The 12,856-nt window shown below is 35.5% G+C and overlaps 1 non-coding gene across 1 annotated transcript; it reads right to left on the bottom strand.

Annotated features, from left to right (window-relative positions):
• Positions 1–1,659: 1,659 nt before the first annotated feature.
• LOC118885981 lies at positions 1,660–1,766 on the bottom strand. The gene has a single exon (XR_005017613.1). It is a non-coding gene; the product is annotated as a U6 spliceosomal RNA (small nuclear RNA).
• Between the last annotated feature and the right edge of the window lie 11,090 nt (positions 1,767–12,856).

Below are 12,856 nucleotides of genomic sequence, written 5' to 3'. Positions count from 1 at the left end.
ACTGGCTAGATAAGGGCTAGTGCTGCTGTAGTCTTGGCATGGAAGGAGGTGATGGGTTTTCGGTTTGGGTCTCAACCATTCGTGCCCTTCGGTTAACGGGAAGAACATAGACCCTCCTTCACTCCATCATTAGAATAAGATGGTGAGAGAACAGAACAGGCAACGCGGACACAGATATAGAACAAAATTCAGGTGAGAAAACTGCAGCACCACTCAGTCTGGATAAAGACTTAGGGACCCCAGCATGGGAAATGTGGAGCCTTAAACTCGGGAAGAAGATCAGACCAGACCAGCGCAGAACATGTTTCTTCATTTCTCTTGGCTGTCCTGGTTAAGGGAATTCACACTTTGCTTTGGAAGGACAGACAGTCAATTCAGGAACCCTGGATATACTTCCTAGTACCTTGTTTCTAGTGATGGGGGGGATTAATGATGCTGTTCTCATGACAGACCTTGCCATCATTCATTCTCAAAACGTTGTCAACTTAAGAAAACACTATGTTAAACAACGCTGGGTCTTGTTCATTATAGATGCTTGGACTGAGTGGACCCAAGGTTATGACTTACAGAGTAGACAGAAATGAGGTGTACAATACTTAACATCAAGCGTTCTTCTTTTTTTTTTTAACATCTTTATTAGAGTATAATTGCTTTACAATCGTGTGTTAGTTTCTGCTTTATAACAAAGTGAATCAGTTATACATATACATATGTTCCCATATCTCTTCCCTCTTGCATCTCCCTCCCTCCCACCCTCCCTATCCCACCCCTCTAGGTGGTCACAAAGCATGTAGCTGATCTCCCTGTGCTATGCGGTTGCTTCCCACTAGCTATCTATTTTACGTTTGGTAGTGTATGTATGTCCATGCCACTCTCTCACTTTGTCACATCTTACCCTTCCCCCTCCCCATATCCTCAAGTCCATTCTCTGGTAGGCCTGTGTCTTTATTCCCGTCTTGCCACTAGGTTCTTCATGACCTTTTTTTTTTTTTTTTTTCCTTAAATTCCATATATATGTATTAGCACACTGTATTTGTTTTTCTCTTTCTGACTTACTTCACTCTGTATGACAGACTCTAACTCCATCCACCTCACTACAAATAACTCAGTTTCGTTTCTTTTTATGGCTGAGTAATATTCCATTGTATATATGTGCCACATCTTCTTTATCCATTCATCCGATGATGGACACTTAGGTTGCTTCCATGTCCTGGCTATTGTAAATAGTGCTGCAGTGAACATTGTGGTATATGTATTTTTTTGAATTATGGTTTTCTCAGGGTATATGCCCAGTAGTGGGATTGCTGGGTCGTATGGTAGTTCTATTTTTAGTTTTTTAAGGAACCTCCATACTGTTCTCCATAGTGGCTGTATCAATTTACATTCCCACCAACAGTGCAAGAGTGTTCCCTTTTTTCCACACCCTCTCCAGCATTTATTGTTTCTAGATTTTTTGATGATGGCCATTCTGACTGGTGTGAGGTGATATCTCATTGTAGTTTTGCTTTGCATTTCTCTAATAATTAATGATGTTGAGCATTCTTTCATGTGTTTGTTGGCAATCTGTTTATCTTCTTTGGAGAAATGTCTATTTAGGTCTTCTGCCCATTTTTGGATTGGGTTGTTTGTTTTTTTGTTATTGAGCTGCATGAGCTGCTTAAAAATATGGAACGCTTCACGAATTTGTGTGTCATCCTTGCACAGGGGCCATGCTAATCTTCTCTGTATCGTTCCAATTTTAGTATATGTACTGCCGAAGCGAGCACAATGTCAAGCGTTCTTCATCTAGGTGTCCATGTATTTATATTCAAGAGAAATGACAAGTCACTGGAAATCCATACAAAGTTCTGTGTCTCGCTGTATGTGAGCATTTTCAAGGTCAGCCAATCAATAGCCTTCCATATATTCTCAGAGATCTGTCACCCTAATGGGGTTTAAGCACCACAGCTTTTTAGAATACTCTCAAAAAATTTATTATTTTTCTAATACATAAATAATACATTGTTGAAGTTTTAGAAAATGCATATGAACCAAAGAAAAAAAATACACCAAAAATCACTTATTTAGTTATTCCTCCAGTTTTAGATGTTAAAAAATTATGTATGGATATAAATATGTACACACAACTGAAATATACATATATACATATTATTTATACTATATATTCTTAGACTACAATAATTGGATATAACCAAACTTTTAAATTAATTTTTATTGGAGTATAGTTGCTTTACAATGTTGTGTTAGTTTCTGCTGTACAGCAAAGTGAATCAGTTATATATATACATATATCCCTCTTTTTTGGATTCCCTTCCCATTTAGGTCACCACAGAGCATTGAGTAGAGTTCAACCAAATTTTTTTTTTTTTGCTTGAGTTGGGTCTTTGTTGCTGCGCACGGGGGCTACTCTTTGTTGCGGTGCGCAGGCTTCTCTTTGCTGTGGCTTCTCTTTTTGCCGTGGCTTCTCTTTTTGCCGAGCACTGGCTCTAGACACGCGGGCTTCAGTAGTTGTGGCTCGTGGGCTCAGTAGTTGTGGCGCGTGGGCTTAGTTGCTCCGCAACATGTGAGATCTTCCCGGACCCCGGATCGAACCCGTGTCCCCTGAATTGGCAGGTGATTCCTAACCACTGTGCCACCAGGAAAATCCCTAACCAAATATTTTTAAGTTGTGTTTTGCCTTTTTAAGTCATATATGTCTTTTCTCATAAATATACATTTACATAACCATCCTCAATGACTGTATGGAATTCCATTGTATAAATGTATCATAAATTTATTTAACCATTTAAGATTTTAAAAGATATTTCCCTATTATAAATGATAATGATATGTATCTATATTTTTGCCCATTTATCCAATTATTTTTTAAGGATAAGCTCCAGGAAGTAGACTTTCTGAGTCACTTTTTAAGTCTTCTAATATTTTGCCCAATTACTTTCCAAAAAATTTACACTCTTAAGAGCAGTATAAGAGAGTGCCTCTCTCCCTATTCCTTTGCCAACATTGGGCATGATCATACTTTTTATCTGTTAATAAGATTGTTAAAAAAAGGAACCTCAATATTTATTAGCATTTATTTGGTGATAGTGAGGTTAAATATATTTTAACATTTTCTGTGGTTATTTATATCCTTTCTTTTAAGAATGAACTTTTTAAAAATATCCTTGGCCCCTTAAAACATTACTTTTTAAAAAAATACTTTATTTTATTTATTTCTTTTCTTTTTTTTTTGGCTGTGTTGGGTCTTCGTTGCAGCGCGTGGGCTTCTCTCTAGTTGTGGTGTGTAAGTTTTCTCTCTCTAGTTGTGGCGCGCGGGCTCCAAGCACGTGGGCTCTGTAGTTTGCCGCACGCGGGCTCTCTCGTTGAGGCGTGGGAGCTCAGTATTTGTGGCGCATGGGCTTAGTTGCCCCGTGGCATGTGGGATCTTAGTTCCCCAACCAGAGATGGAACCCGCGTCGCCTGCATTGGGAGGCAGATTCTTTACCACTGGACGACCAGGGAAGTTCCAACATTACTTTTTTCCACTCGTAAGAACTTTTTCATATGAATCCTTTGACATATGTGTTGTACATAAATTTTCCCAGTGTGTTGTTGGCTGAATATTTTGTAGAAAAGAAATTTTAACCTGTTATGTAGCCAAAGCTTTAAATTGTTTCATTTAAGTAATGTCCCTCCATGTTACATTTAAATAGACATAAGATTATATAAACATTCATTCATATTTTCCTCTAGAGACTTCATAGTTTCTTTTTTACATTTCATCTTTCTATTTCTATACCACCCAGATTTTCTTTAGGTTGTTCATGGTAACGAATGATCCCTAAATTTTAATGGCTTGTAATCATACATATTTATTTCTCGCTCACTTTGCATATTGGCTGTAGGCTAGCTTTGGTACTGGTCTAGGTGTGCTTCATTCTGGGACCCCACCTGAAGGAGCAGCCTCTATCTCCTGCCAGAGGGACAAAGAGCCATGGTGGAACCACGCAATGGCACATTGAACTTCTACTAGGATGTGGCATATTCACTGACCAAATCAAGTCACGTGGCCAAGTCTATGCCATGGGACATGGAAGTATAATCTCATAGGAAGGGCAGTCGACAATTCAGAACTAAGTATAACTTACCATATGTTTATTGTAGGGTCTAACTTTTAATTTTTCTAAGTACTTAACCAGTTGTTTCAATACCATTTATTAATAGTCTTATTTTCCATGCTGCTCTGTGATGCTACTTTTATCACATGCCACTTTCTTTTAGATCCTTCTTTTAGTTCCTGGACATTCTGTTGGGTTGTACTTTTAAAGTCACCTAGGGAAAGGTTCATTTTATTTCCCTTTATTTAATAAATGTCTTGAGTATTCTCTGTGTTTATTATTCTGGTTGAATTTTTGAAAACCTGTACCATTTATTTTCAAAAAAAAGTCCTATTGAAATAATAGTTGGATTGCATTATATGTTTGGATTAATTTGGAGGAGAACTAATTTGTTTGCAATATTAAGTCTTCTCATCCTTGAACATAGTATGTTATTTTATTTGTCCAAACTATGTTTTACGTTTTCTTAGAGTTTTGTAGATATGGCAAAGTGTGTCTTAAACTTAAAATTTATTTCAAGAAATTTTATAGTTTTTGATACTTTTATGAAATAATTCCCCCCCATGATATTTTATAAATGATTGTAACTAGTATATTGGAAAGCTATTATTTTGGTTTATATTTATTTTCTAATAAAATTAGAACTCTGAACTCATTTATTTATTTAATAGTTTTTAGTTAATTCTCTTTGGTTTTTGAAACCAAATAGTTATATATTTTTTTTCTGAAATTTACATATTATTTCTTTTTCTAACTTACTGCACTGACCAAAAGTTCCAAGACAATACTGAATAATAGTGGTTATTTCAGGAATCATTTTCTTACTCCTGATTTTAGGAGAGGAAATCTTATTGATGTTTATGAACTATTCTTCTAACTCTTCTGTTAGGATTGTTTAACCAGACATGTAGTTGGATTTTATCGAAGTGTTTTCTTTTTATACTTAAAGATCCTCACAGAGTTTATATATATATATATATTTATTTATTTATTTATTTATTTATTTATTTATTTTTGGCTGCGTTGGGTCTTCGTTGCTGCACGCGGGCTTTCTCTAGTTGCGGCGAGCGGGGGCTACTCTTCGTTGTGGTGCGCGGGCTTCTCATTGCAGTGGCTTCTCTCATTGTGGAGCACGGGCTCTAGGCGTGCGGGCTTCAGTAGTTGTGGCACGCGGGCTCAGTAGTTGTGGCTCACGGGCTCTAGAGCACAGGCTCAGTAGTTGTGGCACACGAGTTTAGTTGCTCCGCGGCATGTGGGATCTTCCCGGACCAGGGATCGAATCTGTGTCCCCTGCATTGGCAGGCGGATTCTCAACCACTGCGCCACCGGGGAAGCCCGATGATTTCATATATTGAGCTATCCTGTACGTCTGGAAATAATGCTCACTGGACACGGTGTGATATTCTTGACTATATAATTTTATTTATCTTGTTATAATTTTTAAAATGACTTTTGCTTCCATATTTAATATTGTAATATCTTTAAATTTCCTTTTTGGGGGTATTTTTGTTAGATTTTTTATGGTGTCAGAGTTATACTGATTTTAAAAAATTAATTGCAGTGTCTTCCTCTTTTTCTAAATTTCAGAACAGTTTCAAGAGTATAGGTACTTTCATAAAAGAACCTCACCTGTAATACTCTCTGGTCCTAAAACATGTTGGGGAAAGCATTTTTAAAAAAAATTTCTTACATAATCATTTGTGTTTTTGACATTTGTACTTCTCAAGTCAATTTTAGTGATTTATAATTTCCAACACATTTTACCACTTAGTTAAGATTTTAAGGTTAATTGACATAGCATGCACAGCAAAGGAAACTATCAATGAAATGAAAAGGCCACCCACTGAATGGGAGAAGATCTTTGCAAACTCTGTGTCTCATAAGGGGTTAATATTAAAATATACAAAGATGTTATACAATTCAACATCAAAAAACAAACCACCCAATTATAAAATGGTCAGAAGACCTGAAATGACATTTTTTGAAAGAAGACATACAGATGGCCAACAGAAACATCAAAAGATGTCACCATCACTAATCATCAGGGAAATGCAAATCAAAGCCACAATGAATATCACCTCATACCTGTCAGAAAAGCTATTATCAAAAAGACAATAAATAACAAGATTTGGTGAGGATGCAGAGAAAAGGGAACTCTAGCACACGGTTCATGGGAAGGTAAATTGGTGGAACCACTATGGAAAACAGTATGAAGATTCCTCAAAAAATTAAAAATAGAATTATTATATGATCCAGCAATTTGACTTCTGGGTATTTTCCCAAAGAAAACAGAAACACTAATTTGAAAAGATATAGGCACCTCTATGTTCATTGCAGCAGTATTTACAATAGCCAAGATATAGAAGCAACCTAAGTCCATCAATAGATGTGGTATATATACACAATGGAATATTACTCAGCCATAAAAAGAATGAAATTCTGCCATTTGCAATAACATGGATGGACCTGGAGGGTATCACGCTCAGTGAAATAAGTCAGACAGAGAAAGACAAGTACCATATGATTTCACTTATATGTGGAAGCTAAAAAACAAAACAAATGAACAAACATAACAGAACAGACTCATGGATACAGAGAACAAATATGTGGTTACCAGAGGGGAGGGAGTGGGGGAGAATGAGTGAAATAAGTGAAGGAGATTTAGAGGTACAAATTATCAGTTAGAAAAAAAAATGAGTCACGAGGCTGAAATGCACAGCATGGGGAATATAACCAATGATATTGTAATAGCTTTGTATGGTGACATATGGTAACTACACTTACCATGGTGACCATTTTACAATGTATAGAAATATTGAATCACTGCGTTGTGCACTTGGAACTAATGTAGTGATGTAGGTCAGTTATACCCCTATTAAAAAAATATGTAGACACTGGGAGGAAATGAATCAAAATGATAATGATGGTTATCTCTGGGGGGTGGGGATTATGAGTGATTGCTAATTTTCACTTTATGCTTTTATGTATTTCTAATTGTCTTCAATGAAACTGTATTGCTTGTAAAATTAGAAAGAAAACAATAAATGTCATTAAAAATGAAAAAAATTTAATTGACATAGCATCTAAGGTATCTTGTACCATTTAAAATATTTCAGAAGCTGTAAATTTAAAATAACTTGGAAACTTTGATTTACAAGATTTCTTAGATGGGAACAAAGCCAGAGGAAAGTTGTCAACTCTGTCTGCTACCAACAGATGGCGATAGCAGTCACTTTATATTGTAAATTTTGTTTTAAGAACAAATGGAGTTTGAAAGTCTTACAGGGGCAGGACAGGAATAAAGATGCAGAGGTAGAGAATGGACTTGAGGACACGGGGAGGGGGAAGGGTAAGCTGGGACGAAGTGAGAGAGTGGTATGGACTTATATATACTACCAAATGTAAAATAGATAGCTAGTGGGAAGCAGCCGCAGAGCACAGGGAGATCAGCTCGGTGCTTTGTGACCACCTAAAGGGGTGGGATAGGGAGGGTGGGAGGGAGACGCAAGAGCGAGGAGATATATGTATATGTATAGCTGATTCACTTTGTTATACAGCAGAAATTAACACACCATTGTAAAGCAATTATACTCCAATAAAGATGTTTAAAAAAAAAAAAGTCTTCCAGAACCTGATCTCTTCTGGAGACCTTTTTGCCATTCCTAACTTTATGTAATTGTGCCCTGTTTACTCCCTTTTTCCTCTGCTTCCCTCATTTCTTTCTTTCTCATTTCACTCCTCTCTCCCTCCCTCTTTCCCTTCCTTTCCTTCCTCCCTCCCTCCCTCCCTCCCTTCCTTCCTTTGCTTAGACTTGGAATGTGTTGTTCTTTTCAAAGAATCAGAGTTTAGATTAATTTTTTGACCGCCATTTATATCTTTAACTCCTTGTTTTTAGATTCCATACCTTTTCCCAGTATTTTTTTTGAAGTTAAGTGCTTAGTTTATTTATTTTCAATATTACTTAATAATGAAAGCATTTAACTCCATAAATTCCACCACTGATTAACACCTTGACTCTATTTCATTAGTTTTTTTTTCATTCGATTAGTTTTGATATCATCTATTTTCATTGTGATTAACTTCTAAATAAGCTGTCATTGCAATTTTGACATCTTCTCACACATAATTATGTAGGATAGTTTGTTTTACATTCCAAGAAGGGGAGACTTCAATATCTAACTCCCTACGGTTATGAAGTTGTATAGGGTAGCAAAATTGTCACAACATGAAATGTTCACTGATGAATTAAGCATTTATAAAATCAATCTCATCTTAAAGGTCCTTTCACCGGTAAGACCAGGGTCTTTACCTGGACATATGGTTGATCATGGTCATTTAGTTGATTATTGGATGTTTTCCTGACAAAACAAAGCAAACACATTATATTTGATCAAAAAGAGAGCCTGCAGAATTTTTAAGGTTGAAGGTGATGTTGGAGAACTGCTGGAATCACCCAAATTTCTTTGACAAATGAGGATCTGGCAGAATGCAAGTGAAAGAAGAGGAAAATCACAAGATGATGGCGTATAGTGTCAGGGGAGAAACATCTAAAGAGAAAAGCATTGAAAGGACCCTTGGGAAACTGATAAAAGCTTTGATTTTTTTTTCAGCAAAATTTTTCTTTCTATTATTCAAACATGAGGGGTGTTGTATCATGAGATCACAAATTTGTCAGAATATGCCAAAATCAATATTTTTTGTTCTTTAATTTCATTAAATATGTAATAAAATAAATTTACCTTGATAATTTTTCGTTTCATTTTTCGAGATAAAATTCCACTCCAACTTTTCTTCAGTGCTTCCTGTGAAGTTTTGAACTTCCTTTTAAGGAGATTTACTTTGAAAGGATTAGTCTCAGGATCAATTATCCTCAAGGAATGTCTGTTATTAAGAAACAATTGTACTGAATTTGTGCATTTTATTATTATATGTTTTATGTTTATAAATTTTCCATAATTTCCAGGAAAATGTACTCGCTCCTCACCTCATTTTAAAAGTTAAGCTTACTCATTTTATGAGTTAAATCCTTTATATTTTGTTTATTTTTTGTCTAATTTATCTTCCAAAAACAATAATGGTATGTTGACATTTCACAAAATTACAGTGTTTGTGTCAGTTTTTCTTTGTATTTCTAAGAGGTTTTTTTCTTTATATACTTAAATGAAATATTTGTAAGCAACAGAACCACTCAAGAAAGTTACACACTTATTTAAAATTTTAGTAGTAGCTAACATTAAATGTTTCATGCATTTTTTTGTTCCTAAAAGGCTGTGGGAATTGATAAGTATTTGCTGAATATTGCACCCTATCTTCATTTTGAATTATATCCCTTGTTACCATAAAAGGTACCCTTTTGGCACAGTTAGTGTTTTTTCCTAGATTTATTTTTCATCTAATATTCATTTTTCATTTATACCGCATCTTCTTGTAGTCTTTTGTTTTTTAAACACGTTATATCACTTTTATTTTATATTTATATTTTGTGAAAAACATACAGTTGACCCTTGAAAAATGTCTGTTTGAACTGCGGGGATCCTTTTATAGGTGGATTTTTTACAATAGTAAAAACTATAGTACTACAGGATCCCTTGTTGGTTGAATCCAAGGATGCACTATCTCGGATGCGGAGGACTTATGGATTCATAGAAACGATGGATATAGAAGACCAACTTTAAGTCACACGGAGATTTTCCACTGTGTGCAGAAGGTGGGCACCCCTAGCCCCTGCATTGTTCAAGGGTCATCTGTAGTTTTTGGCTTAACATGTTTTTGTAGCCTAATTTAAGAGTCTTTGCCTCTCTTTTGGGCATTTATCCCATTTACTTTTGTCATTATAGTAAATATTACCCCTGTCATCTTCACTCATGTTTCCTGTTTTTTATTCTTCCTTGGTATCTCTATTTTTTGTCTTATGCTCTATGGACTATATCGACTTTGCTTTTATATTTGTCTGTGTTTAGAGGTTAATGTAACATGTAAATTCTCGTAGAGGTTATCTTTAGTGTTTCAGATTTGTTCTGCGATTTTTTTTCTAATTGCAGGGTCAGGAGCAAAGGGGTATCTTTGGATTCCCCAACCCACCATCTCCCATTTGAGGCAAAGTATTTAATACAGTTTACTTCCCCCTTCTTCACAGGCTTTAAGTACCTGATATTATTACATTGTTACTTTTACATTCACTTTCAGTTTTAAAAGTAGATTTAAAGCAGTTACTTAGACCTCACTATTTTGACAAATCTCAGTGTTTATTGCTGGTCTCTTTATGATAGTTACATTCCTGAGGCTTTTTAAATTGGAATATATAATTAGGTAATTTTTTTTTTAATAGATTTATTTTATTTATTTATTTATTGGCTGCGTCGCGTCTTCCGTGGCTGTGTGCGGGCTTTCTCTAGTTGCCGAGGGCTTCTCATTGTGGTGACTTCTCTTGTTGCGGAGCACAGGCTCCAGGCACGCAGGCTTCAGTATTTGTGGCACACGGGCTCAGTAGTTGTGGCGCACGGGCTTAGTTGCTCTGCAGCATGTGGGATCTTCCCGGACCAGGGCTGGAACCCGTGCCCCCTGCATTGGCAGGTGGATGCTTAAGCACTGCGCCACCAGGGAAGCCCTAGGTAATTTTTTTTCAACAAAAAAAGCATATTTTCTGAGTTCATGTTCATATGAGAATGTTATTGTGTTGTCTTTACATATAAATGACTACTTTCTTGGTATAAAATTCTTAACATTTAAAATTTCTATAAAGTGGTAAGTCTTTAGTCCATCACTGTTTTCTTCCTTTACAGCTTCAGATCTTGCTTCTGTTCTGTTTTTCCTCTTCTTTAGTAGCACTTAAAAAAAATTATATCTTTGTTCTCCATCCTCCATCTTCCATGATTATCATATTTTCTCTCTTCATATCAATCTCTGTGTCCTTGTATTCTAAATTCTGGGACGTATTCTTAAGTTTGCTGTCCACATCATGTACTGTCATTTATTGTCTGTAATGTTGATTTTAATTCTTCTACAACATTTTAAATTTCCTTGAAATCTTTTGTGTCACTCATTTCCCTTTTTATTTTTTTCTTTTGCCTATTAATCTTTATCTTTTCTTAGGATACTCTGATCATTATTTATAGAACCTATTTTTTTGTTTTTTTGTCCTTTGAGAATCCCAACCGGAAAACTTTCAGTTTTCTTCTGAATTTTGGAGTAGCTCATCTTCAGAGGCAAGTTCTTCCCTGGATCCCTCCTCTTTCCAGGTTTCTTGTTGTTTAGGTGTGCCTTTTCCTCAGATGAATTCACTATTTTCCCTCTTACTTTGTGATTAGGTAGAGTGAAATTACAGCCTTATGGATATCTATATGTTCAGGAAAATGTAATATTTCACTCTTATCTTAATGAAAAGAAAAATATTCATCCTCTTAGTGTGTATTTTTAGCTATGCTGTTAATTGAAATCAATATAATAAAGTTTTTCTCCAGAAAAAATCTTGTCTTTAATGGCCTCCTTCAGAGCCCTGCAGAGACAATTTCTGAAAATGCTTTTATTGTATTTTGTTACAGAACTTTGCTTTAAAAAATAAACTTTATTTCTTAGAATAGTTTTATATTCACAGAAAAATTGCAGAGATAGTACAGAGAGTTCTTATATACTTCTCACCTAGTTTCCCCTATTATTAACACTTTACATTGGTATGGTACATTTATGACAATTAGCAACTAATGCTGATACATTACTATTAACTAAAGGCCATACTTTATTTACATGACCTTAATTTTTACTAATACCATTTTTTTCTGTTCCAAGATCCCATCCAAATTACCACATTACATTTAGTCATCATATCTCCTTAGACTCTTCTTGGTTGTGACAGTTTCTCAGACTTTCCTTGTTTTTGATGAGCTTTTGAGGAGTACTGGTTGGATATTTTGTAGAATGTCCCTCCGTTGGGATTTGCCTGATAACTTCCTCTTGATTAGAAAGGGGTCTTTGGTTTTTGAGAAGAAGACTACAGGAGTAGAGTGCCATTTTCATCACATCATATCAAGGGTACATACTGTCAGCACAACTTATCACTATTTGACCTTGGTCTTGATCACCTGGCTGAGGTTGTGTTTGTCAGGTTCCTCCACTCTAAAATTAGTCTCCCCCACCCCTTTCCATACTGTGCTGTTTGGAAGGAATTCACTATATGCAGCTCACACCTAAGGAGTGGGGAGCTATGCTCCACCTCCTTGAGTGTGGAGTATCTACATAAATTATTTGGAATTCTTCTGCACAGGAAAATTTGTCTCTTCTAACCCATTTATTTATTTATTCAATCATTCATTTATATTAGTATTTGACTCATGAATATTTATTTTATACTTTGGATATAATCCAATACTACTAAATTTATTTTGTTACTCAAATTGTTCCAGCTTTGGCTATTGGAAGCTTTTTGAGTTGGCTTCTTTGACATAACTCCCATCACTGTGGGTTTATTTATTCATTTTGAGTACTTCTTTATTTTCTGTTACTATAAGATATTCTAGGTTCATTTTGTATATTTTCTGCCTTAGTCCTAGAATCAGCCATTTCTCTAAAAAGCCCTGGTTCTTTTTACTGGATAATGAATAATTCTAGCTACCTCCCATTACTTCTCTGTAAACTCCCACTACCGAACCTTGCTTTACTTTTTTAAAAAAATTATTTTATTTAAGTATAGTTGATTTACAATGTTGTGTTAGTTTCTGGTGTACAGCAGAGTGATTCAGTTATACATACATGTATGTTCTTTT

Source organism: Balaenoptera musculus, chromosome 19 (genome assembly GCF_009873245.2).
Source record: "Balaenoptera musculus isolate JJ_BM4_2016_0621 chromosome 19, mBalMus1.pri.v3, whole genome shotgun sequence".
Lineage (NCBI taxonomy): Eukaryota > Metazoa > Chordata > Mammalia > Artiodactyla > Balaenopteridae > Balaenoptera > Balaenoptera musculus.
The sequence above is the reverse complement of the archived record's forward strand: the minus strand, read 5'-3'. Positions and strand labels throughout refer to the sequence as shown.